Raw genomic sequence first — 27,598 nt, 5'->3', positions numbered from 1 at the left:
CCCACCCGCCCCAATAGAGCTGAGCTCCAGACCTTGTTGGAGAAGGCATGGCCGGGACTCACTGAAATTTACTCTGATACTTCCCAGACAGAATTCACAGGGAATCCCCCCTCTAACTGCTGGGGATAGCAGGTCACAGGGAGATGTCTCACCGGAGGGGCTCTCCTACAAAACCTCACGGTAGGGAGCATGTTTGGGGGGTGAGCTGCACGGGTGGAAGCTACGTGTGTTGTAGGAGGCAGGCTCTGGAGAAGCTGCTTCCACCGCAGGAGCAACGTGCACTGTGGGAGACGGCCTGACGGCTGAGCTTCCAGAAGCACCTGGAACAGAACAGTGCTGTATTTCTACCTAATAAGACACGGCTATCCTTTTTGGAAGTGAAATTCTCACCTTTTCCCCAAATAAGGGGAGACAGAGTCTTCAGACTTATTGTATCCATTGCTGGCTATATTAATCCTCAAATTCAGTCACCGTTCCACTGAATATTCTGTTACTTAAAGACCAATTGTAGGGCCGTCTGGGTGGCTCAGTCAATTAAGCGATTAAGCGGCTGCCTTTGGCTCAGGTCAGGATCCCAGGGTCCTGGGATGGAGCCCTGCATCCTGGGATCGGAGCCCCATGTTGGGCTCCCTTGCTTAGTGAGGAAACTGCTTCTCCCTCTGCCCCTCCCCCTGCTTATGCACACTCTCTCTTTCTCTCTCTGTATCACATAAATAATTAAAAATCTTAAAAAAATAAATTAAAAACAATTGTAACGTTAACTTCTGTAGTCAGTTGCATTGTGGCCTCAGAAGATTATGTCTAAGTTCTAGTGTCCAGTACCTGTGAATGTGCCCTTGTTTGGAAATAAGGTCTTTGCAGAGTAATTAAATTAAGGGTCTTGAGATGAGGTCATCCTGGATTTATAGTGGGCCCTAAATCCAATGCCTGGTGTCCTTATAAGAGAGAGAAGAGGGAAATTTGAGACACAGACACGCACAGAGAAGACAATATGAAGATGGAAGCCAAGATTGGAGTGATGCATTCACAGGCCAAGGAATGCCAAGGGTTACCATGATGCCACCAGAAACTAGGAGAAAGACATGGAACACATTCTCCCTTAGAGCCTCAAAAGAAACTAATACTGCCAACACCTTGATTTTGGAATTCTGGCTTCCAGAACAGTAAGAGAACAAATTTGTGTTGTTTTAAGCCATCAGATTTATGGTATTTTGTTACAGTAGACCTAGGAAACTAATACAACTTCCAACAACATGAATATAAAGTAAAAATAGGAAGGAGATAAAGAAAGAAAACGATTAGTAAATACAAATAAACATATAGGTATAATAAGCCAATAGAAAACATGCAAAGATACTGCAGTCCTCATTTCTGGAATTGTTCACAAGGTCATGATTAGTATCTACAGCTTTTATTTTCCTCTACCCATCTTGTATTTCCCCTGCCATCAACTGGAACCTCAGCTGGTTGGGATTCTTTGCTTGGTGGAGTGGCCCAAACCTTCAATTCCGAAAGATCTGAGTCCTCAAACACCCTACCATTTATTTTTGGTCGCTATAAGTTTTCATTAACTTTAATATTAGACATAATATTAAGTACTAAGAGGATCCCCAGAGAATTTTCTGGGTTCTAGACTGTCTTTCTAGACATTTCCCAAACAGTGTCACTATTTAAATATATCATTTCAGGGGCGCCTGTGGCTCAGTTGGTGAGCATTCAACTCTTAATCTTGGCTCAGGTCTTGATCTCAGGGTCATGAGTTTGGGCTCTACGTTGGGCATGGAGCCTACACCAACAAAAAAAAGAAAAAAAAGAAAAAAAAAGAAAAGCATATCATTTCACTAAATGTTTACAGCTTTGGGTAGGGATTTTACTTGTTACTAAATTAGTTAAGTATAAGAGAGAGTTCAAAATTGCTCTAATTTGAGTGTGACTTTTCTGTATACTTTATTTATATAAATAAATGTCTTAATGGTTTCTTTATACACTTATATTATATTTCGCAGTAAATGTTTGGTAGAAGTAAAAAAAAAAATCACTCCAGTCAGTAAATTACCTCCTGTTTTTGTTTTTTTGTTGCAGGGGCATAAGGAACCCAAAATAGACAGGTGGTAGTCTCCTCCTCCGATTTAGCAGAACCACTGACACATCTCATGAAAGAAGCATTCTCCCCTTGGGGACTCAATTCTCTACACCAGCAGCAGTCAAAGTTTCCAGAAAAGGGAGGAAAAATTCTGAGTGGTTTAGTAGATGAAGTTGTGAGCAGAGCCACTCCTACTGCCACACCTTGATTCAGGTTTATTCTGGCTATGGAAGAGAGGGTACCATGTAATGGTCTCTAATTCAAAATACATCCTGTAAGACAGAATTTCATTTTTCCAGGGTGTTGCCTCCCAAGAAGGCTATAGCTGAGTCTTCAGTAAGTCATTTCACTGTTCAGTTAAGCCAGCTGCTTCCAAGTGATGGTGTACGTGGTAAGATCTGTGATTTCATAGACGTGGACCCATTGCTGCACTTCCTTTGCTGTGAAATGAGTTCCCTGATTGGATGCAATGTTGTGTGGGATGTACTGCTGGCAGATAAACCATTTTGTGAGTTCACAGATAGTGGTGCTGGCAGAAACATTATAAGGAGGAAAGGCTAATCCATTTTCAGAATATGTGATTATTCCAATAAGGATGAATCTTTGCTGGCTCAGTGATGGAAGAGGTCCAGTATAATCAATTTGCCATCAGACAGCTGGTTCATACCCTAGGAAAGGGGCCATAGCAAGAACTCGATGTTGTTTTCTGCTCTTGGCAAATTAGGCACTTAACGGTAGTGTCAAGATGAGCCTTGGTTAAGGAGATGTCCAGATTGTTGAGCACATGCATAGCCTGCATCCTTACCACCATGGCCATTTTGTTCAAGGGCCCCGGGAGCAAGCCCTGAGTAGCTGGGTAAGAGGCTGGCTGACATCCACAGATAGCGCCATTTTGCCCACCTGATTTTTAGCAGTCTCCTCTGCGATGGATACTGTTAGTGTGCATCAAAAAGAGACACAGCTATCTTCACAGTTTGTGCCCATTTAGAGAAATTCATCTAGATATCTCTTCCCCACACTTCCTTGTCACCAATCTTCCAATCTTATTCCTTCCAAGTCCCTGCACATCGAGAAAAACCATTAGCAATTGCACATTCTAGTCACCCCTCACTCTAGACATGGAGCACAAGCAAAGACACAGTTCTGATTATGCTCCCTCGGAAGAGTTTCCTTTACCACTGACTGTCCTTCAGACCCCTGAGTGGGCAGAGGAGGTAAGATTCTAGAGAAGACTTCCATGCTTCAGGAGCCTGTCATGGGGGTACACCGGAACCAGGAAGCAAAACCCTTTCCTACTTCGATGTCTCTCCAGTCTTTTCTACTGATAAAACTTAACATTCTGATCGCTAGCAAACAAGAATATTTAAAGGACCAAGATCCATCTTCACACAGCAGACATAAAGTGAAGTTGGAACTGGGAGCGATAACTCAATTTCCAGACAGCTGCCCCAGCTTAGCTCAGAAACCTGCCAATCATAATCACTATTGCAGCTCCCGTTTGGACGCACGTTGGACTGGAGGAAGGTAAAGAGTAAACACGGTTCCCCAAATAAGAGGTAAGAGGACTCTTCCCAAAGGAAGAGAGCTGTTCTGGGCTGACAAAATGATAAATGTTCCCTACGTGTTATCCTTTGAGTGTAGCCAATCTTGATAAGGTCCCGATCTCGTTAAACGATAAATAATGCATTTTTAGCCAATGCACAAATATATAATAGAGGGGGTGGGGAACAGGATAACAAAAACTAATGAGAAAGGGCAAAAAGGAGACTCACTGTGCAATGGTTGAGCATATACCGTATCCTGTTGGACAAGAGTAAGGGTAAGAAGGGCTTCTCTTTTCCAGCAGAGAACTGAGATCTTTGGTCAGCCAATCAAAGTGTCAAGATTTCCTTTATTTATTATCCTCAAAGACCCGGCCTTAGTGGAGTAACCAGAAGGAACTTCCTGGTACTGCTCTGGCAACTGAATTCATCTTTCTGCTGATACGGAGACTGGGATGTTGTCTCTGACACATCACACCAGTAGAGGCCTTCTGCAAGGACAAAGGCTTTCTGGCAATCCCTTAAAATTTACTTGGCTGTCAGTCAGTGTCATTTGGGGGAAATCCATTAGGTTGTTATCAGAAATCTCATTGAGACAGTAAGCTTTGAATAGGGACTTTGCCCTTCTTGTTTCTATCTCTTGGAAACTGGCCTAACAACTCTGTCAATCACCCTGGATCTTAGTTCACTGTCTTTGCCACAGACTCTATTCGATGATAGGGAGAGAAACAGGCTGGGATTGTAAAGCCAGGTTACAGCTTGGGACTCTATCCCCTAAGTTGTGTACCATTCGACTGGCATAATGGGAAAATAACCTTTTTCAATTGGTAAGTGGGCACAGCGGAAGATATTTGAGAAGAGTCATGAGGAATGAGACATCCCTGACTCCATTGCCCTGCTGGGTCTCTGCATTGCTGGTTGGTGTATAAACCTTATGGGGGACAGAAAAATTAGTTGTTTCAATTGGCAGAGTAGATATTATCTGATCATAATCAGTATAGGATAGCTAAACCCCTGGAAGAAAGGACTCCTCCTAAGAGCTATGTAAGTACCACACCACCATTGCCTATCTCTTTCAGAATGGCCCTACTGAACCAGTTTGTCTCTCTCATGGCACTAAGGGAGCAGGAAGTAGCCAATATATTCAAATGATTTTTTTTAACCAAGTTCATAAACCTAGAAGCCTTAGTGGGCATAGCTATCTGTTGTGAAGGATCATAAAGCTTTTTGTTTGATTTTAGGTAGCAACCCCACGCAGGCAAATGCTTTCATAAATGTAAAACTACATACTCAGGTTCCATATGAATGTCAAATTACTAGAAGTTTTGAAATGCTCCTCTCAGTTTCTATACCTATTCCATTGCTGATTTCACTGCAGCTTGCAGACTGGCTTCGGTCCATACACACATTTTCAGTAGCACTGATCTAACAGATAAATCTCACTATTTTCCCAGCCTAGGTGTCAGTTTCTTTGTTAATGGAGAGTCTTGGTTTGGGACATATACTGTATATTCTAACCTTACCTAGCACCTGGATAATGGGTAATATTATAATCTTACCTGGCACCTAAATAATGGAGCATATTCTAAGACCAATGAAGCCCACAGACTTTATCTTACTGTCTTACTTCTTTCATCATGAAGTGACTTCCTTGGTCAGAGGAACGGTGTATGGGCTAATGTGAGAGTGTATAGACATTCAATAGGTCTATGGAGAATGGTGCTTGCAGCAAAACCAAATCCATTTCCAGAATGAGAAACTGTTGTAGTGAGACAAATCGTTGACTAATGTATGACAAAAGGGATTCCAAAGCAATTGACATGGTTTATACCAGGTATCTTGCTAGTCCCCTGAAAGAAATTTGCCTCATATAGACCTTAAAATTGGTCACTGTTGCAGGAAAAATTGACTTTTCAGCGGTGGCACTAGTCACTGGATTATGGCCTTTCCCTTGTCATTCCCTTGGTAAATCAGACCATGTTATGCTACAGCTTAAAACCCTTCACTTCCCCTAGCGCTTGGTAGAAAATCCAATCTCCCTTGTATGTCTACAAGGCACTGAAGGTTTCAGGCCTTAGTTTCTCTCCAATTTCATCTCATGTCACTCTTTCCCTTGATTTGATCAGGATACCCCATCCACCCTAATGCTCCAGCATAGCAAACTCTCAGCATCTTGTTCCCACTGCCCGTTAGCAGTTTATGAACATCCCTTCCACTCCCATCCCTTCCAGTTAAGAGCTGATGTTACCCGCTAAAAGTCGGCTCCCCACTAACACACAGACATAACTTTCCAATCAAGCTTCTTGTTTATTTTCTTCACTTATGCCTAACACAAGCTATAATTATTTAATATTATTTGAATATGTTAGTACAGAAATTGAAACAAAATGGAAATTCCATAAATCTACAGGGCTTTTAAATGCCCAGATATTTTTTCAACAGAGTGGGAAGCAAAAGATCAAGAGGCATTCTTGGAGACCCTATAAATAATAAAATACCCTGATGGTTGCATACTCCCAAATCTCCTGAAGTCAGCCCTCCTCTTTTCTCCCAAAAGGACAGTGGCTTTATCATTTTTCATCCAGGAGTCACACCAATCAGAGGCCAGGTACCCATGATCCCGCCTCGTGGCCTTTTATTAAATCAGAGCTGCCCATTGGCCTCATCCAGGGTCAGAGACTTCTGACTGCAGCCGCTGAGCTCCGGAACGGAGGCCCGTGCTTGCCTGAGAGTAGGACTCCGGGGGCGTCTCAGGGTTCTGCACTGCCTGGCGCTGCCCAAGCCGTTACTCGAGTCTCGCTCCCGCCGGCAGCTTCTCTCAGGCCATCCCCGAGGGCTCATCGGGCCCCAGCGCGGCCGTTCAAACTGGCGAGTGTGCGCCTTCCGGGGTCCCCGGATCATTCCAGGGCTACCTGGGCGCAGAGCCGTGGAAGGGCCTCAGTCCCCAGGTGCCCGGCTTGCGAGTGAACGCCCTCCTACGCCCGTTGGCCTGACCCGCCACTCTGCACCGGCGCCCCAACCCTAGCCTGCAGCAGCCCTCTTCCCCCGTCCATCCTTCCCGGATCTGGCTACAGCGCGTAAAAGCCTCTGAAGTGCTCGGGCTCTAAGGCGGAACCCGGACCACAAACCCAAGTTGAGTAAGGAACAGCGAAGGCAGAGGCGACAGAAGTGTGACCTAAGCTCCCTTGCCCTATTTTTCTATCTGTCCATCTATCTGTCTATCCATCCATCCATCCATCCATCCATCCGCTAATCATCTCCTGTCGCTGTATTTTAGGACTAGAATTAGAATTCCTTAATGAACCCTTTATCGCGATGTCGTAAATCAACGCGTTTAACTGAAAAAGCGAAATAGGACTTTTTCAGACAGAAAATGTCTTAGTTGTTGAGAACTAGTTTTGCTAATTATGTTAAATGGTGGACCTTTAAGTTCAATGAGCTAACGAGAAAGTTCTCCGGTTTTGCCAAAAAATTAAAGTCCTTTTATATTATACTGTATGCCAGGAACTACGTACTTATGTTTAAATATCCGCAACAATGTACAAAGGTCACGCAGTTTTTTCGAAATCTTTTTAGGCGGTCCTCAAGCAAAAAAAAAGTCTAGCCCAATAGCAGTCCCTGCCCCCAATACCCGGACGTCGCCAAGCCCAGGAGCGGGAGGGGCCTGCCTTGGGGGACCAGGAAGGAGGAAGGGAAAGTGGGGAAAGGGGCGGGGGGGAAAGTGACGGGAGCAGTGAGAGCCGGAAATGACTGGCTAGCGAGGAACCCAGGGGCACCCTGTCCGGCGGCGCTCTAGCCCCCGCGTGCTGTCTCTATGCTCCCCCTGCGTCTGGTCTATTTATTGTCGCGGGGAAGAAGCGGCCGCCCAGTACCCGGAACAACAAAGCACGAAAGACGGAGCCCGAGCCTCGGGGGCTCCTAGCAACGGGCCGGGGCGGGAGTTCCATGGAGACTGGGGAGCGCGCTCGCCTCATCATCATCCTTGTCCTCCAGCTTATCCTTCGCGTCCGACGTAACCGGCAGCAGCGCTGCCGCCGCGTTCTCTGCCGCCGCCCCCTCTTCCCACGGTAACCCCGTAGGCGACCCTGGGCGGGGGGAGCGCGGGCGACTGGGCGGCCTGAGTGCCGGGGCTCGTGTGTGCGGGCCGGGCCGTGCTGCGGGTGGGAGGTGCGGGGGCGGACGACCCGAGGAGATGAACTAAGGTGGGGGAAATGGGTCCGGGGGCCGAGGGAGGGTCTACTTCTTAGGAGGACAGGGTGATATTTGGGGAGCTCATCGGGGATAACGGCGTGGGGGCGGGGCGTCCCTGCCTGCGAGCGTTATCGAGCAGGGTGTAGCATAAGAAAAGAGGTATTTTATTCTTCGTGTTAGACACCCCTGGGAAAGACAGGAGAAGGGTGATTCCCCATCTGTCTCTGTGAAGCTCTCACCCAGAGGGAGAAAGATCGTGCAAAGATGCTAGGGGTCCATTGCTTCCCAGAAAACTTCAGCGGCCTCTGCTGCGGCGGGAAGGCTCCCAAATAGCACCTTCGCCGGTTCCTGGTGCTGGCAATGCCAACAGCCCCGCTTTATTACTATTATTGTTATTAACCAAATTAGGTTTGATGAAGGGTCTGGAACTAAGGAAGATAGAATGAATTGTGGGTAGGGCTGAGCAAGGATGAGACTTGGGATAAGTGCTTAATGATAGCCAGTTAAGAGCCCTAAAAGTAAATTTAATTGCGAATGACGGTTTTTAAGGCTCCTTCTGCAGAGATGTGCATCTGCGGACTCTGTCAATGTGCTCATTGCAATAAGACTCACACTGCAGCCAGTCCACATCTGTGAGCTCTCTGGCTGCATCTGTCACCTGCAGTTCCAAAGCGACACTGGCAGTTAACCAGCGTGGGCTTGGGTATTTAGGGTTAAGAACAGTGCCTTAAAATTGGCTCAAGGAAAAAAAAAAGAAAGAAAAAGAAAAAAAGAAACAAGCTTGGTGTGATTTTTGTGTGAAGAACCAATTACTGAATCACTCAGAAAACTGAAAAAGAGAAATACAAGGAAAAGAGTGAGCTATTCGAGCATAATCTGCTGTCTCTTAAAGTTTGAGAAAATGGCAGTTCATTCAAATGGAGAAGGGACTATTATCTCTGTTTTGAAAAATTATTCACAGTCTGATACATCCAGTTACATATTTATCAGCTTATATTACCTCCTTATGCTTTACATCACTATTTAATGGTTTTATGCCTTCCCAAATCATTCCAGGTCAGTAAATGAGGTTTCCCTGTGGCATACTGAAAAGGCTACATATACCTACTAGAGAATTTCATTTTTGTGTGCAGTGAGAATAAAGCTCTTCATATAAAATCGAGGGTTGAAGATGAAAATAAAACCGATAAGTCACAGAAGCAATTATGTCAACCACAGCCTCTGTTTGTCTCCCACTTTTTTCTGCTAAGCCTGGCTTGTCTTAAACAAAATGTGTCATCCTTATCCCCAGCCCCCTCTTTTCATACTCTCTGCCTTCAAAATCAGAAACTGTAATGATCTGCTATTAAGTGTTCTTGATTGGTTGACTGGTGCCAGAAGAGAGTTTTTAACTCAGGCATTTTCATGGAATTGAGATGAATTGAGGTGCAGTGTCTCTTGTTAAAGGAAGTTCACGGATGTGCAAATAGGTGGACAGTTTCCTTTAATGGGAAGTATAAACATTGGGAAACTTACAATTGCATTTTAGGACTCCTTAGAAGAAAAACACAGTATTGTCACCTTTAGGTTAACGAATCAAGGACTGTTGTTTAATCTTTTCATAAAGCTGTTCTTCTGTGAAGGATATCGTGGGGGATGACCACACTTGAGGCTGTTGGATGTTGAGTCCCAAGGTTTTCATAGTGCCTGTGAGACTTAGTGAATGTCCTCAGTCCGGGGTTGCCGTTGTGCTCACTTATCTAGATCTATTTCTGTTTACCTCTATCCCTTCCGTGTTGGAGTGGGGGTCAAGCCTAGCTTCCACTTTAGTAACAGTCCCAATTTCTGTGTTCCTTGCTCTCTACTACAACATTCCCAGTGTTTGGTGGTATTTTAGTTCCTCCCCTTATTTAATCATGCCTCAATCAAAATGATTTTTGTGCTGTTTGTATTATTTGTTTCTTACGGAGTTTTCAACCTATGTGGCTGGCCTATATATCTTTTTCATTAATGTTACTTTGTTGTATTTTCCTTCTGTATCCCTCCCCTTTAATTGGAGAATTGGAGTGGTCATGTCACATGTCTATATTCATTGTATTTGTGCAATACAACAGGTTAAGAGCCTGAGGCTGAGACTCAGAAGACTGTATTGAAATAAGACATGTACAAAATATTGTAACTTTTCAGAATTAAAGGTGTTTTTGAAGTTCAAGTGGCAGTATTATAACTGTAGACATAGTCACCTTTTTAAAGGTAAGAGAGTATTGTGGATTTTACTGCGTGCTTTTAATTGAAGCTCAGATTTTCATGATGCTTATTCAGAAAAACTTTTCTTAACATCAGTCTTTTCTGATTATTCCGCATCTGAATATTTGACCGAAATTATATTTTGCCAAATTTGAGGGAACGATTTAAGCGATTTCCACAAACTTTTCTTTATGTGGAAAATTTTTGTCTCAAAATTTTTGTGGATATACGGTAGTTCCCTGTTTACCTGTGGTTTTGCTTCCCATGGTTTCAGTTACCCTCGGTCAACCATGGTCTGGAAGCAGATGATCCTCAGAATGTTAATAGTAGCTTAACACTAGGTCATAGTGCCTACATCATTCATCTCACTTCATCTCAACACACAGACATTTTATCATCTCACATTATCACAAAAAGAAGGGTGAGTGCCGTACATGAAGATATTTTGAGAGAGAGAGAGACCGCATTCATGTAACTTCTATTGCACTATATTGTTATAATTGTTCTATTTTATTATTGTTGTTAATCTCTTACTGTGCCTAATTTATAAAGTAAACTTTATCATAAGGACATATGTTTAGGGGGAAATGTAGTATATATAGGGTTTGGTATTATATAGTTTCAGGCATCCACTAGGGGTCTTGGAACATACCCCCACAGATGAAGGGGAACTACTATAGACATATATAGAATGTGCAGAATTTGCTCTGAAGTAGAACAAATACATGTGAAATATGCAACTGAATATTTTTAGATTGTTATTTCTTATGGATGTCACACATTTAAAATAAATATTGTATAATCTAGTTGAGTGGGTGTCAGTGTTGTTTTTAGGTGAAGGAGGGCTGTATAATCTGGTGATTGATTTCCTTCTGTTGCATCATCGACCACGTGATGAAATTATTATTGCTTTGAAAAATAAAATTTACATTTATTTTAGAAGAATTTATAGTAGAATATTTCCACAGTGTCTCTAACTGAAAACCTGTAGTGCTTTGAAAATTTAACTGTGTTGTGACACTTGAATTAAAAAACAAGGATTTCCTGAAATTTATATTCATATTTGTTGCACCTTTTATATGCCTGATGCCACATCAGGTACGTACAGCTGAGTGAAGGGTGTTTCTCTTCAGGTGCTTTTTGTGCACTTGTAGATTGCAGAGACGTGATGTGCATGAATACCAAAACAGGACACACAAATGTGAATTTCAGACCCTATGTTACATACTGCCTGGTTCAGTTGGTGTACAGATTTCATCATGCCCGCTAAATTAGAAGTTTCTTGAGGATCAGGACCCTGAGTTGCCATCCTACTGTATAGTAATGTCATGCACGTGTGGGTGCATGTTTGAAGATTAACATGTTAATAAAAGGATAGGGAGTTATCTGGTAGATGAGGGAAATCTTTCAGGTATCTAATCTAATTAGTAACCTAATTCTTGATGCCTACAATTTCAACTTTTTTATGCTGGCTACGAGTTCTAAGCAGCAAAAATTTCTCTAACATGATTAGGGCCTTTTTTTTTTTGGACCAATTCAGATGATAAAAATATGGTTTACTGCCTTGAGTAGATGCAGTCTCTTCTCTTGTCCCTTGAATACCGCCTCGGGCAGTTTCAAAAAGGAGAAAGAGTATGTGCGTGTTTGAGGTCTTTCTAGGCCACGTATGCGAATTTGACTTTTGTATTGTGATATAGCTTTTTATTAAGTAGAGAGATAGAGTGTGTGTATTTGTGTAGTTGTGGAAAAACCAAGATTCCAGAAGTATGTCATTAATGAAAAAGGATCAGGTTGTATCAGAAATTATATTCATCTGGTTTTATCTTGCGACTGGTGATAAAATTCAAAGTTTGGTTTAAATGGCTTGTTTTGTATGGGAGACATGCTGCTAGGGATCCCATTAAATGTTAAAAAAATACACGTGAATTTTGGGACAGTTCATATCGGCCTTCATGCAGGAATCAATAATGAAACTGTTTAAAATTTCACCAAAAAAATGCAGCACAAAAGTTTGGGTGGCACCTTTGACCACAGAGAATTCATTCATCAAGCAAGAGTACTGCAAAGCAGAGTATGTTGAGTTTTCTCAGGACATGTGTGGATGACTCTTAGTATTTTAAGTCAAAATTTTTTTATTAATTAAATAGTTCAAAGAATCAGGTGCTTACCGTCTTTTGCTGATAAATTACAGGTATTTTCATTGTGAGGCAGGACATTTTTGATCAAAATCAGTTATGCTTTCTTGGGATTAGGGTTGATACAGCGCCTGAGAGCATGGACTCTGGGTACAAGTTATCTGTGTTCAGCACAGTGGCTTTGCTGCTTCTTGATGATGTGGCCCTGAGCAAGTTATTTCACTGCCTTGATTCCCCCATTTCCTCAACCGCAGTATGGGGTTAATATTAGCACGAGGCTGTGGGGGTTGCTGTGAGAGCTGAGTGTAAAGCACCAGAACAATGCTCAGCACAGCGAGCTCAGAACCCTGAGCTGGTGCTCCCAGCCGCGGTACTAGGCAGCACATGAAAGGTGAACCAGCTGTATGCTTTGTTTCTTCCCTCTGGGGGCTTTCTATTAAAGCATCGGAATTCTTGATTTGCGGTCACTGACTGTGGGACTCATCTCTGCTGTTGGGTTTTGGGGGGAAGGAAGCACTTTTGTTTTAATTTTGAATGATCACACAGGCATCTGGTTATCACTTATGGCAGATGGACTGGGTAAAAAGAGACATCTCTGTTTCTTGGAAAAGGAAGGCCAACAAAGCCTGGTCTGGCAGCACGTAGCAGCTATTGAAATGCTATTACCCTGTGGACTTGACCGCTTGTTTTGCTGTACGGTGCTTCTGAATAAAAGGAGTAGACCCCGATGGTTTCATTTAGCAGAATTCGTCTTTAAAGTTAGAGGACACTATTTGTGCTTGTATAACCTGAAATGGTGGTAAACTTGAAACTCCTTGGTGTCTTTGTCAAGCCAGTTAACTTGAGTTTTCTGTGTCACTATAAATGTTCTACATAGTAGCTTTCTTGTAATTTTAGAAGTAGCTGAAACTGCTGCTCTGCTCCAGTAATTCAGGCGGCTCGAGAGTGACTGCCTAAGATTGGACAATTGTTTGTTTATGGTACGGCCAACACCATACTGCGGCTTACCTCATCAGGGGAATAACTTGATCATCGTGGCTTTGGTTAGGCTGTTATTGAAATGGTTAACTTTTTAAAGTTAAGTCCAAATGTTTTAGTTTAGTTATATGGACATTGGAAACTGCTGACAGAAAATAAATGTTTCTGCTTTTTCATGTAGACAATGAATTGCAAACTGTTCTTTCCCATTTTGGCTAATATCCAGCTCTTGGTTTTTAGTTGGCATCATATTTTTATAAAATGTATGTTACAGAAGTTTATATAAAACATGCTATTAAAATATGTAACGCTTTACATGTACAGAAGTGGAGTTGTATAACTCTTTCTACCATGTTGTGCCGTTTTTGTTTTTTTTAGTTGGTTTTTATACCATTTCCCCGTAAGAACACTGGTCAGTATGCTTGTATTTGGACATGTGGCTTTTGTTTTCCTGTTTAAAGAGAATGAAGTCTAGTTGATAGTGCTGATTTAGTCGAGTAATCACTACGTTGACCAGATGGATTGAGTATTGATAGAGTATTGTTAACATTATCCCCATAGCCATCGTAGATTCTGATCTGAAAAATACTGAGATAAGCAAAGAAATGGTCATGGCTATTTCACTGATATCTATATAGATATAGATATATTGATATATACATACACGCTTACATATATCCTTTAATTTTAGATATTCTAAGGACTGAAGTGGGAAATTTTTACAAAAACAGGTCTCTAAGGTGTCAGTATTGTCCAGAATAAAAGCCTGTTTTGAAATAAATGTTTGACTAACACATTGTTAATGTTTCCTTAGTGTTCTTTCCACCACACTTTCTCAGGAATAGGTGTTGCTGTCCTTGAGATATAAAGACAATAAAGCTAATGTGTAATCCAAAAGTACAAATACGAAGATGAATTTGGTTTTTTACTATGGTCAACATTTATGGAACCCATCATTGTTTGAACCTCAGCTAAGATTCATAGTAAACCTGAAGCTTTTGTGGAACAAGAACCACCCCATTCTTTTTAATTTTCCAAATACTTTTGTTGAGCAACAAAGCCTTTTTTTTTTTTTTCTTACCAGCTTATGGCTACAGTGAGCTTCTTGGCTATCTCCAGTTATGGTATGCATGTGTAACCTACTGACGTTGTAATGAGCATCCTTTAATTGCTCGTGGGCTGACCGTATCCCAGGATCTCTGCTGGTGCCAGGTTAGGGTAGATGTGGAAGGCACAACCATGCTGAAGGTATAGTCACCAGTACATTAGACCTTCCTCAGCATGAACTTGGTATGCTGATCTCAAAGGTACACTAGATTTCTTAACCCAGTTCTCTACTCCTTTTTTGGTGGTGATGGGGGACCTAGAGGAAGGTATGTGACACAGGTCAACAGTTTAAAAGTCAACTGATGAAAAGCCACGCGAATAATACTTTTATCATCTTCTTTGCAGCATATTGCTAATGGAAATCTTTATGTCAGTGTAGCAGAGAAAAACCTTTGGGTGGCCAGTGATCTTGAAAATTCTGCTTTAGTGCATAGTACAATACTATTTGGATAATTGTTTAATTTGTGTGTCCATTAAGAATGTGTGTCTTTTAATTTACTCTTTCTAGGCTTTTTGTTTGGGGCCTATTAAATTGGAAGAGTTTCAAAGGTCTAAAGCTACATTCTTAATTTGTCTTGTGTTATATCCTCACTATCACTTGTTAAAGAGACGAATGATGGCTTTATCATCATACCCATTCAATTGGATGATTGACGTGCTGAAAGTAACTGACATGTTAGCTAGTCTATAACCAGCTCTCAGGGAATGAACTTAGATTATGGATGAGTTAGGACCCTTGGGTTAAAATGGAGACTATAACTCTTAGGAGAAGGGGAAGGGAATATTTATACATCAAAAGTGCTTAGGATCTGTATGTATGTGTTTTAATTAAAACAATTCTTTCCTTACATCAGAAACATGTTTCTGTATTTGTAAAAGCTCCTGAAACACAATTACCTTTCAGGATCTGGGGGTCTAAACTAAAATCAATAATAACTTGTTAGGTGTATGAACACGAAGCAGAACATACCAGCAAGTTAAATAAGGAAATAATAGGAGGCTGCTAGAGAACTTGAGTGGTTTGGGGCTACTGAGATTATTTGTTATCGTGAAAAATGTCTGCCCTTCCTACTTATTCCCCAGCCCCACAATTCTCTCTTTTAATTGGTCTTATTCATTTCATTTATTATTCATTTAATTTAGCAACTATTTACTGAGTCGATGACCACCTGCCGGCTAGGCCAAATTCTAAGGACACACATTTGTATTAGACAGTTCTCTTCAAACAGTGTGGTAGACAGCCTTGCACACAGTGATGACAGAGACGGGACCTTTGCAGCGCCCTCTGCTTGGAGTCCCTCTCTCAGTGTTTCATGACTGGCCCCTTATCCTGCAAGATCTCATTTTAAGTATTTGTCATCTCTGAGGAAGTTAAGAGACCTGCCTGCATTATTCCCCCTAGAGTTTCTCTTGTGTCATCTTACTTCCTTTCTAACCTAGATCACATTCTCTCGTCGTTTTAATTGTGTGTCTGTTTGTTGTCAGATTCTACAGATGCTGTGGGGGGTGGCTTCCCTGACCATTTTGTTCTGAGCTGTATTCCCAGCGTCCAGCCACGGTCCCTGGTTCACATCAGCTGTATATTCGGTGAATCCACTTACAAGTACGAGTCTGTTGAAGCAGTGAGGAAAGGGCATCCTAGGCAAATACAAAATTAGGAAAAGTGCTGCTATTGCAGGAGAAATGGTAAAAAGTTGAGATTGTTAAGGTGTGTTGGAAGTGGAAGATTAGGTTACAAAAGGTAAATTGGAGACTTGGAGCTCACTGCATTCCAAGCCAAGCAAGCTAGATTCTATTTTGTCCTTGGAAGAGAGCCAAGAGACTTTTCTTTAAGCAGGGGTGTGGCACAATTAGGAAGATAATTCTGGTAGCTTATTTGGTAGATGGACTAGATTGTGGGGACTGCAGGCAGAGTTCCATTAGAAGGCTGTAGCCATAAGGACATGAGAAAGCCTCAAATAAAATGCTGATGCTTTGGAGGCAGAAAAAAGTTAGATGAAAAGTTAACTGGGTATAAGAGAAAAAGAAGAGCTGAAGGATGATTCTGAAATGTCTGATTCAGGTGTGTGAGTGTTGGAGGGTGGCTTCATTGACTGAAAGTAAGAATTAAGAGACCACAAGTATTTCTGAGGGGACTGATTAATTTTGGAAATGTTGGTTTAATTTAATGAGTATGCCAAACAGCCAGTTAGGAATATGGATTCGGATCTCTGATAGGTTTAGGATTGATGTAGGGACCATAAACTCTGTAGATAGCAACTGAAGCCTGGAAAGCTTAAAGAGAGAAAGGATTTATGGCAGTGGTTTATAAACTTCAGGGATCTTAAACTCGGGTTGAGAATATGGAAAAAAAAATGGCCTCCTCAGGTAAGCATCCATATTTGTGTGTATACAATTTCAAGGGGTTCCTCCCCTCTGGAACCTCTTGTTGAGCTCTTTCAGGGACTGTCATGGATTTCAATGAAGAACTTCCAATATAAGAAGCAGAAAGAAGTATTTGAGATGGCAGGAGAACATAGGAAAGGTGCCTCAGAAGCCACAAAATAGGGGGTGGTGAGGGAGAATTTTGAGAATCAGGAATGCCCAGTGTTTTATCTTCTGGAGAGGTCCAGTAGGAGGGAGTTTCAACTGTGACATCAGATTCAGCAGTGAGCAACTCATTCGTCAACATCTCATACCATTCAGGACAAGGCAGACTGTGAAGGTTTCATGCGTGAATCAAGTTAAGGAAACAATGCATGGTAAACAGAGTGCAGAAGTCTTGATGTTCTCTAATGATAAACAGTCCTGATATGAGAATAGAGCCCATTTTAAGGACCTGCTGAAAGGGAAATACCATTACTTTGATGACCTATTGGCGTTTCAGCCCAGTGGCTCTCAACTGGCTGCCCATTAGAAACAGCTTAGGAATGTTCTTAAAAATTAGGGCCCTACGAAGGTTAGTTAATCAACATCTCTGGGAGTTGAGGCTTTTCGTAGTTTTTATTTTGTTTGTTGTTATCTTTTTTCTTAATGGTTAAGAACTAGTGTTCCAGTCAGAAAACTTCATTATCACTCTTGTTTTATGTTCTGTGTAAGAACCCTTTCTTTTACTTGTATGTTATCTAATTACTCAGCTTACTGTTGTGCTATTTTAAAATAGTTTTAGACTTTCTCATAGACCTCAGTTTCCAGTTTAAAAAATGTTACGGCTTTCTTCTACTCTTTAGCCCTGTTCTCCTTACCAAATGTTTTTGAGTGACACAGCCCCCAATCAATGAAAAACCTGACAGGTCTGAGAAAAATTAGGAATTCTTAATGGTGCTTACATGTGGAAAGAGTATTCATTCTCTAACCCTACTTGCTCTTATTTAAGTATGTTACTTTTTTACTAAATAGTAAAAACTATTTTTTACCTAGAAAAGTTTGAACTTTGTGTACTGTTTTCCCACTAGCCAACTTACTTCATCATTCTACCTTCCTTTTCTTAAAATGGCAGTCATGCGTGACATAGACCTTAAACAGGTTGTCTATACAAGAGCACACAGGTTATATGAAAGGTAAACCTGTAAAAACAGTTGAAAGGTAACTGTCAAAATATAAAGTTTCACATGTTGTGTTTTCACCTTGCCGTGTTTTCTCTTGATTAAATCTTGGCGAGCTGTCAGCATTCGAGTTTGAACCCTGTATTCGCACCCCTGAGTAAAAATCAGAATACAGAGGAGCTTGAACTTTATGCATGCCAACCCTGACACCAGCCAGAAGCTGAGAGAGGGGTTATTTGGTCTCTTAGCCACCTAGTGACTTAACATGTATACTTAAAAAGAAAATAATAATCTTCTTAAAAGTATGTGCTTTTATTAGCTTATTATCAAGTAACGGCTTAATTAGTCTAAGAAATTGTAGCTACTTAGGGGTAAGTAAGGACAAATATCAAGATTCTTTATAAAGTGATAAACTTACTAATTTTTGAAATGATAGCCCACAATATGGGAAAATATAGACATATAGACCTGTTGGAGAAAATTGATGCGTTACAAGTGAAATGAAATGTACGTAATAAATGTGCACTTAGAAATGAACATGATAAACAGTTGCGTTACAATTTAATTTGTAAATGTCACTCTTCTGTCTACCTGTGTTTGCCGGTACCTAGCTAAGTAGAAGTTAGCAAAATACACATTTTGTAATATGTAGAGTTGGTCAGATTGTTTTTTCCTCTCTCTTCCTATTCTCTTTCTCCCCTAAGCCCTCTCCCCCTGCCCCAAACCCCACACAATCAACACTTGGTTTAAAATGGTTTTGTTACTATTGGGGATTTTTTTTAATCACTGCTAAATTTATTTTTTAAAGTACTAATTTCATTTACTAGATACATCAAAATTATATTCCTTATTTTTTACCCCCTTGCTTTTAGACTTGAAGGAACACGACGTGTTTTTGTGTTCCAGAGCTTAAGGACCACAACAAATAATTGGAAATCCTTTCCATTTTTGAACATTTCTCTATTCATGGAAGATGAAGCAAGGAGATTATAATTGTAGCAATAAGAGTAGCTAAATATGAATGCTTACTGTGTTTTGCATGAAATATCAATTTTTGCAGCACTCTGTGATTGGTACTATTACCTGCCTTTTTTTTATAGATCAGGACATTGAGGCACAGAGGCATTAAATAACTTACCCAACGTCACACTGCTGCTAAATGGTAGAGTCTGAATTTAACCCAAGTGATCTACTGCAGAGTCTAAGCTCTTACAATTTAGAGTGTGTGTGTGTGTGCGTTTATACTGCTTTTTGATCTCAAGCTAACAGTTAAGCTCTTGCAGACATTTTATTGAATGCGTTTAGTATCTTGGGAACTATGCTAAGGCTTGGGTACAGAAATAAGTAAGATTTGATCGAGTGTCTGAGGAGTCTGTTGTCTACCAGGGCAACATAAATAAATAGAAAATTTCACTATGGTGTGGGAAAATACTGTGATACTGGTTTGCATAGTAACGTGGTAATGGGACTCAAGAGTAGGGATACCCTGGCTCAGTCTTAGGGATCAGATATCTTAGTTCCTTTGATTTCTTATTTTACCCGTCATGGTTTTAATTACCTTCTATACTAGGGTTTTCAAATTTTCACCTCTAATCTAGACTGACTTGTCCTGAGTGATGGACTCTTATCTGATTGTCTGCTTTGGACCTCCCTTTGGGTGTCTCACAGGTTCCTTCAGTTCAGCATTTCTCCAACAGAATCCTTACCCCTCCTTCTTGTCCCATCGCCTCTGCAACCTACTCTCCCTCCAGTGCTTCTGTCTCAGTAAATAGTGTCTTAGGCCACAAACCTGGAGTCATCCTCCATCTCTCCTTTCCTCTTCCCCATATCAGCCACAAAGCTCTGTTCCCTCATCTCCCAAAAATGTTGCTCTTCTGTCTACTACTTTCCATCTTCATCCACCCTGGTCTCCACTGCTGTCCTCTCTCACCAGGACTGCTCCACTAGACCCTGACTGAGTTTTCTGCCCATTCTTATCATCCAGTCCATTCTTCCATTACAGAAGTGCCAGTGATATATTTTTAAAAAGCAAATACTTCATGTCATTTCTTGCTTCTCTTTTAGTTCCCCATTACTCGTGGGATGAATGTGAAAATCCTTAATATAGCCTAGAAGGCATGATTTGGCCCCTCACTGCATTTGCAGCCTGATCTTTGCCACTCTTTCCACTCTAGCCATGCCTGCCCTTCTTTGAGTGTGAATGGTTCATACTCTCAACTCACTTCGCAGCTGAGAGCTGCTGAATTCCCTCTACCAGGTCTTGTTCTTGCTGGAGCCCTGTCCCCTAGCAGGAAGCCTAATGCTTAGATTTCCAATTTATTGTTATGGAATTGATTGAATGAAGGTGATGCTGAGCTATAGAACAAATAGGAGTGAGCCAGGTGAAGAATTTTAGCAGAAGGAATAATATAAGCAGGCAAAAGATTAATTTTCTTTAACATATAAGAGCATGCATGAATCAGTAAGGAATCTCAGAAGGAAAATGAACAAAGGACCTGAGACCGTTAAATAGAGTAAATACGAGGAGTAATATTTTACAAGCTCACCCTCATTAGTATTTAAGTTCACCCTCAGCAGTTATTTCAATTTTGCTTTCTTTCATATCTCAGATTGCCAAAGATTTTGACAAAATACTTGGTTGAGTAAACACGACCGCATATATGTGTGATCTCAATCTTGTTTAATATGCAGATAAGTAGAAGGATTCAAAAGCCTAGAAACACGTGCCTATATGAGCATAGAGGAAAAAAGCTTAGCAATTATCACTGTGGTAGGACTATGAATGACTTGTTTTTCTTTGAGTATTTTTTATGTAATCAGAAAATGACATGCTATCTTACTTAAAAATCATGTATTAAGACCATTTATTTGAAATAATAAGAAGTATATCAGGTGGATGCCTAGGTGGCTCAGTTGGTTAAATGTCCGACTCTTGATTATGGCTCAGGTCGTGATCTCATGGATCCTGAGATCGAGCCCTGCGTAAGGCTCGCTCAGTGGGGAGTCTGCTTGGATCCTCTCCCCCTGCCCCTCCCCCTGCTCGTGTGTGCACTCTCTCTCTCTCTCTCTCAAATAAATAAATCTTAAAAAAGAGAGAGAAATGTATCCAAAATAAATTTTGCTCTTAATAAGGAATTGATACAACCGATTTCTCATCTTTTTGAATTTGATTTTCCAAATTTCAAGTTGTATTCAGTAAAATGTGCTATTTCTGTTCTTATCCACAATAATACATTAATTAATGTTAATATTGACTAATATGGCATTACTTTAATTGAACATATTATTATGATTTGCGAGGTGCTCATTAGTTCCTCAAAACAAGCATGGTGTTGTGTGTATTTTACAAACAAGTGTAGGAACAGTTCAGAGCTAGCCCACTGTCACATAGCTTCCACAGGATCCAGGTTTTCTTACTTTATAGATAGGTTTTAGTGCATGATGAAATAGTGAAATTCTTAAGTAGGCTACTGTTTAAACATTAATATGAGATGGATATTGGATTATGCATTTTTTTAAAGATACATTTATATATTTTAGAGACTGAGAGCGAGCATGGGTGGGAGGGGGAGAGGGAGAGAGAATCTCAAGCAGACTTTGCACTAAGTGCAGAGCCCAACTTGGGGCTTGATCTCACAACCCGAGCTGAAACCAAGAGTTGGACGCTTCACCGACTGCACCACCCAGGGGCCCCAGATTATGTATTCATAAATCACAAAATATCTTCTTAACTGGAACTTTTTCACAAGAATGTAAACCATTGACTTATCTTTTACTAAGCACTCATTCAGAAAATCAGCATCATTTAAATTTTCCTCCACTACCTTTTAGGCACCATTACAAATATTTTTATTGATTGAAGCATAAAATTTTTTCCTTACTATTTTTTTAAATAGCTAGTATGCTGACAAATCGCCAGTTGTTGTTAATTAATTTCCATAAAAAACAGTTTTTTTTAAGTTTTCTTAATATGGATTTAAAAAATTTTTAACAGTTAATTTCGATGCAAGTTATTTATATGAATGTTACCTGCTTACTACTCTTCAGAACTGGTATATTAGACAGAGTCATAGGTAGTAGGTGGAGGCAAAAGTAATGAAGATACTTTAACTTTCTGTTTAGCTTAATGTGGTAATGGTTTTGTATATCAAATACTGTTGCTTTATACTCAAGTATTTGTTAAATGTTTTATATAATAGGGGTGACATAATATATAATCCTTTCCTTTGGAAAGTACAAGAGTTTTTGAGGCCAGGCCTACTATTAGTAAAATTTTCTTCCTGTCGCTAGAACACAAAAATGCCAACCCTAAGGATGAGCCCCTAAAGTCTAAGCTCTTGTGCCATGCACGAAAATGTCCCCATGATGGAATGGCACGCTGCCACACAAGTGAAAGGGTTGCAGTTGGGGTCGTGTGCCTATACCCTTGCCCCTGAGTGCTGCTAACAACTGTCTTCCTTTACTGCCCCTTTGAACACAAATGCATGTTGAAGGGAAAATGGTAAGTTGAGAATTGGGATGTTAATTTAACTAAACTAACATTATAGCTCTAGAATTAAAATCAAAATTTAGTATATAATTCCTAAGTGTGTCTATAGCATGTCTGCCTCTAAGATGTTAGAATCTGGGATTTTAGAATTAGGTGGGATCTTAGAAACCATCTAGTCTCCTCTTCCACTGAATGGAAGACTCATTCTGTATCATTCCTAACTGTTGGTTAATTCTCTAGCCCCGCCGCCTCTTTTTTTGACACTTTTCTTCTCTGGAGCCTACTGCTTTGCAGGTCCTTGTTTATTGGTATGGCTTCGTGAGGTCTGCTTCCATGTGACTTTAACTGGTTCTGTCAGTTTCCTTTTTATTCAGATATTTGAGAACAACTGCTATCTTTTCTTTCCCGTGCTAAATATCCCAAGACTTTCCTCACACACTATTTTTATATTTCATACCATCCTACTTTCCTCTGGACATCTGGTTATCATTGCCCTCTTTAAATGATAAGTTAGGACATTCTAGATGTTTCAGTCACAAAAAAGGCCTTTGCTCCTGGGCACTTCTGTCTAACCTAGCTTTTGTTTGTTTTTTAAGTAATTACAATTTCATGTTGTCTTAGTATAGGACCTAGTGTGAAGTAAAGTCTTTTTCTTAAATACCCTTTAAAATTATTATGGAAATTTTCAAACAGAGTTGTAGAGAGAATAGTATAATGAGTACCCATATATCTATCCCCTAGTTTTAACCATTGTTAAGAGATGAAATAGTAACATGACATTTTTTGGTCCTAAAATACAATTATATCTACTATCCATATCTGTATCTCAGAGTAGATTGTCCCAATTTGTTTGATTCCTGTGGCAAGATGCCAACATCGAGGGGGTCATCTGAAACCTTATCCAAATCTAATTGTTACTCAGTTCAGACAATGAAAAATGCTGGTATTTTCATGTAACTTATACACATGTCATGCCTCCCTGAATATTTTAGTGTGCATCTCTAAAAAACAAGCATACTTGTCTCCATAACCACTCTTATCATTCCACATAACAAAATGAACAGTAATTCCCCAATATCATCTATCACTCAGATCCATACTGATTGCCCTCAGATACTTCTTACAGCTCATTCGTTCAAACCAGGGTTCAGTCAAGGACCATGACAAACAGATGTTTTGTTTATCTTAATAAAAATGTGGGCTTTAAAATTTGTCAACGTTACATTTTATTTTATTGATACTGCCTCATTGGGTTAGCCCAGGAATTGAGAAACTTTTTTTTTTTAAAGGACCCGACAGTAACTATTTTAGACTCGTGGGTCATTTGGTCTTTGTAATAACTGCTCAGCTGTGTCACAGAGCCATTAGCTAAATACTTGAGCATGGCATGTTCCAATAAATTTTTTTTTTTTTTTTTTTTTACACAAAATAGCCACTGGCCCATTGTCCATAGTTTGCTGACCCCTGCCTAACCTGTTGTGATCTCCATTTTTTCCATCTGTTAGTGTGACTGTTCTCAGGTTTTGCATCAGTTCATTAAATAATACTATTTGATAATAAAATTCAACTACCTGTGAATCCATCAAACAGTAATAGCTACCATTTAATGAACGCATGTTGTATGCTATGTACTGGACATAGATAACCGTATTTAATCCTTAAAAGCACCTGGTGAGGTGCAGTGATCCCACCAATTTCCAGAAGAGAAAGTTAAGAAGTAAGGTATCTCCTGTACTCTTAAACAGATGTGAAAGAACACCGTCTTTTTAGAAGGCGAAATGTTAGCTTGGTCACAGGCATGTGTTGAGAGACTATCAAGTAATCTGTTGGAATCTGGGCACAAAATGTCTATTTCCTAATGTGCTATTTTGAGAGCTTCTTAAAGAATAGGAGATTGCTTGGATGGCATGCCTCACTGGTAGAAAAGAGCAATTTCCAGGAGACCATGAGGGTTCATGTTGTTTGCAAATTGTTCTGTATTCAGTCTTCCCCTACTTCTGCTGTTTCTCAAATCATGGGTGGTAATTTTGTGGTTAAGGTGTGGAGGCCCCTCCCTCAGTATCCTCAGATGCAACTTGAATACTCTTTAAAGTAGCTAGATTCTACTTTTCTGTATTCTCAGGTTTATTTGGTTTTGTTCTTTTGGCTTTTTACTGGATTTTAGGGGTATTTTTGCCTTGTTTTGATGACAGTGTTTATTGTAGCCTTTCAGTTTAAATATCTTTCCTGCAATGGGAAATATGAAATGTAGTGCAGACATAACTGGTTTTGTTGCACTTCACAGATACCGTGTTTTGGCAAATGGAAGGTTTGTGACAATCCTGCACCAAACAAATCTATTGGCACCATCTTTCCAACACTTTGATAAGTCTCTCAGTATTTCACACTTATTCATTATTACTGTATTTGTTATGGTGATCAGTGATCTTGGATGTTACTCTGTAATTGTACCCACGAAATGTACCCATGTTAGATGGCACGCTTAACCAAGAAAATTGTGTGTGTCTGACTGCTCCACCAACGGGTTGTTCCCCTCTCTCCTCATGCCCCCCTATTCCCCGAGACACAACAATATTGAAATTAGGCCAGTTCATAACCCTACAGTGACCTTTAAGTGTTAAGTGAAGGGAAGAATTACACAGCTCTTGCTTTAAATCAAAAGTCAGATATGATTACGCTTAGTGAGAAAGGCATGTCAAAAGCTGAGATAGGCCAAAAGTTAGGTCTCTTTTTCCAGGAAGCCAAATTGTGGATGCAAAGGGAAAAGTTCTTGAAGGAAATTAAGAGTACTACTCCAGTAAACACACGAATGTGTGCTTTCTTGCTGATATGGAGAAAATCTGAGTGGTCTGGATAGAAGATCAAAGCAGCCACCAGATTCCCTTCGGCCAAAGCCTAATTCAGAGCAAGGCCGTAACTCTCTTCAGTTCTGTGAAGGCTGGAGAGGTGAGGAAGCTGCAGAAGAAAGTTTGAAGCCAGCAGAGGTTGATTCATGAGGTGTAAGGGAGGAAGCCGTCTGCGTAACAGAAAAGTGCAGGGTGAAGCAGCGAGTGCTGACGTGGAAGCTGCAGCAAGTTCTCCAGAAGGTCCGGCTCAGAGCATTCGTGAAGCTGGCTACACTACACAACAGTTTTTCCATGTAGATGAAACCGCTTTAGATTGAAGAAGTTGCCATCTAAGGCGTTCACAGCTAGAGAGGAGAAGTCCCTGCCTGGCTTCAAAGAATAGGCTCTTTTGTTAGGGGCTAATGCAGCTGATGACTTTTGAGTTGAAGCCAGTGCTCATTTACCGTTCCGATTATCCTAGAGCCCTTAAGAATTATGCTAAAGTTACTCTGCCTGTGCTCTATAAATGTAACAACAAAATTTGGATGACAGCACATCTGTTTATAACATGGTTTACTGAATATTTTAAGCCCATTGTTGAGGAATCAGAAAGATTCCTTTGAAGATATTACTGCTCACTGACAATGCACCTGGTCAGCCAAGAGCTCTGATGGAGATGGACAACGAAATTAATGTTATTTTCGTGCCTGCTAACACAGCAGCCATTCTGCAGTCCATGGATCAAGGAGTCATTTCAACTTTCAAGTCTTACTATTGAAGAAACACATTCCCATAAGATTATAACTGCCACAGATAGTGATTCCTCTGGTAGACCTGGGCAAAGTAAATTGAAAACCTTCTGGAAAGGATTCACCATTCTAGGTGCTGTTAAGAACATTTGTGATTCATGGGAAGAGATCAAAATATCCACATTAATGGGAGTTTGGAAGATGTTGATTGCAACCCTCATGGATTTCAACCCTCATGGATGACTTTAAGGGGCTCAAGACTTCAGTGGAGGAAGTGACTGCAGATGTGGTAGAAAAAGCAAGAGAACGAGAAGTGGAAGTGGAGCCTGAAGATGGGACTGAATTGCTGCAATCTCATGTTGAAACTTGAATGGATGAGGAACTGCTGCTTACAGATGAGCAAAAATGTTTTCTTGAGATGCAGTCTATTCCTGGTGAAGATGCTGTGAAGGTTGTTGAAGTGACAAGGGATTTAGAATATGACATACACTTAGTTGATAAAGTAGGTGTAGTAGATTGAGAGGATTGACTTGATTTTGAAAAAAGTTCCAACAGTGGCCCAATGCTATCAAACAGTATCACATGCTATAGAGAAACCGTTCTTAAAAGGAAGATCAATCCACCTGGCAAATTTTATTATTGTCTTATTTTAAGAAATTGCCACAGCCTCCAACCTTCCGCAGCCACCCCCCGATCAGTCAGCAGCCATCAACATCAAGGCAAGACCCTCCACCAGGAAGAAGATTGACTTGCTAAAAGCTCAAATGATGGTTAGCATTTTTTAGCAATAAAGTACCTTTTAAATAGGGTATATACATTGATTTTTTTTAGACATAATGCTATTGCACACTTAACAGACTACAGTGTGGTGCAAACACAACTTTTATATGCACTAAGAAACCAGAAGATTCATTTGACTTGCTTTATTGAGGTATTCACTTTATTATGGTGGTCTGGAACCAAACCCACAATTATCTGCAAGGTATATACCTGTAGTCTTTGATGCACTTTGTCTTAAGAGCCAGGAGGTGGCGGTGTTTTCCAAGTAATGCTTTAAGATTGCCGGTTATGATGGTTACTGAAGTAATGTTTTTGAATACCGCGAGAAAGTCAGAGAACCTTAAACACAACTTGTTCTCATCCCTAAAATCATTGAGTGAGGAAGAAGCTGCTTCAGCTAATATGATGCGTTTTTTTCGAAGGCTATTTAAAAATTTTTATTGAGATGCAGTTGACATATAACATCATGTTTCAGGTATACAACTGAATGATTCAATATATGTATGAGATGCAAAATAATCACCACACCGTGTCATTAACGTGCATCACCACACATAGTTACAAATTTTTTTTCTCGTGTTGAGAACTTTGAAAATCTCTCTTACCAGCTTTCAAATATAGGCTACAGTAGTATTAACTCTAGTCACCAGGCTGTACATTATAGCCCCAGGACTTACTTTATACCTGGAAGTTTGTACTTTTGACCACAATTATAATGCATTTAATAAAAAGCTAGAAATGTGACATTTCCTGAAGTTAAGACAGGTGCAGTTTTGAACTTTGCTTTTTATTAGAAGAAAATGTTTGACAACTCATAGTAGGCATTTACTTGAGACACAGGACAAAACACCTGATTAAACCATGGGTGGTGAAAAAGTTGTTAATTATATTGAAATCAAAATAGAATTAACTTATTTTTCTTATAGTAACTAATATATATGTTGTTTTACTACACTGTACAAAAAAAATT

At 40.4% G+C, this 27,598-nt stretch overlaps 1 protein-coding gene across 1 annotated transcript in view; it reads left to right on the top strand.

The window, feature by feature from the left end:
• The first annotated feature begins 6,297 nt into the window (after window positions 1–6,297).
• Window positions 6,298–27,598, top strand: part of TBPL1 (TATA-box binding protein like 1) — a 35,980-nt gene continuing 14,679 nt past the window's right edge. Inside the window, exon 1 of the mRNA XM_026504842.4 lies at window positions 6,298–7,691. The gene's annotated coding sequence lies outside the window, so the exon portion shown is untranslated. The remainder of the gene's footprint in view (window positions 7,692–27,598) is intronic.

The sequence above is a fragment of the Ursus arctos genome, unplaced genomic scaffold (genome assembly GCF_023065955.2).
Source record: "Ursus arctos isolate Adak ecotype North America unplaced genomic scaffold, UrsArc2.0 scaffold_13, whole genome shotgun sequence".
NCBI lineage: Eukaryota > Metazoa > Chordata > Mammalia > Carnivora > Ursidae > Ursus > Ursus arctos.
The sequence above is the reverse complement of the archived record's forward strand: the minus strand, read 5'-3'. Positions and strand labels throughout refer to the sequence as shown.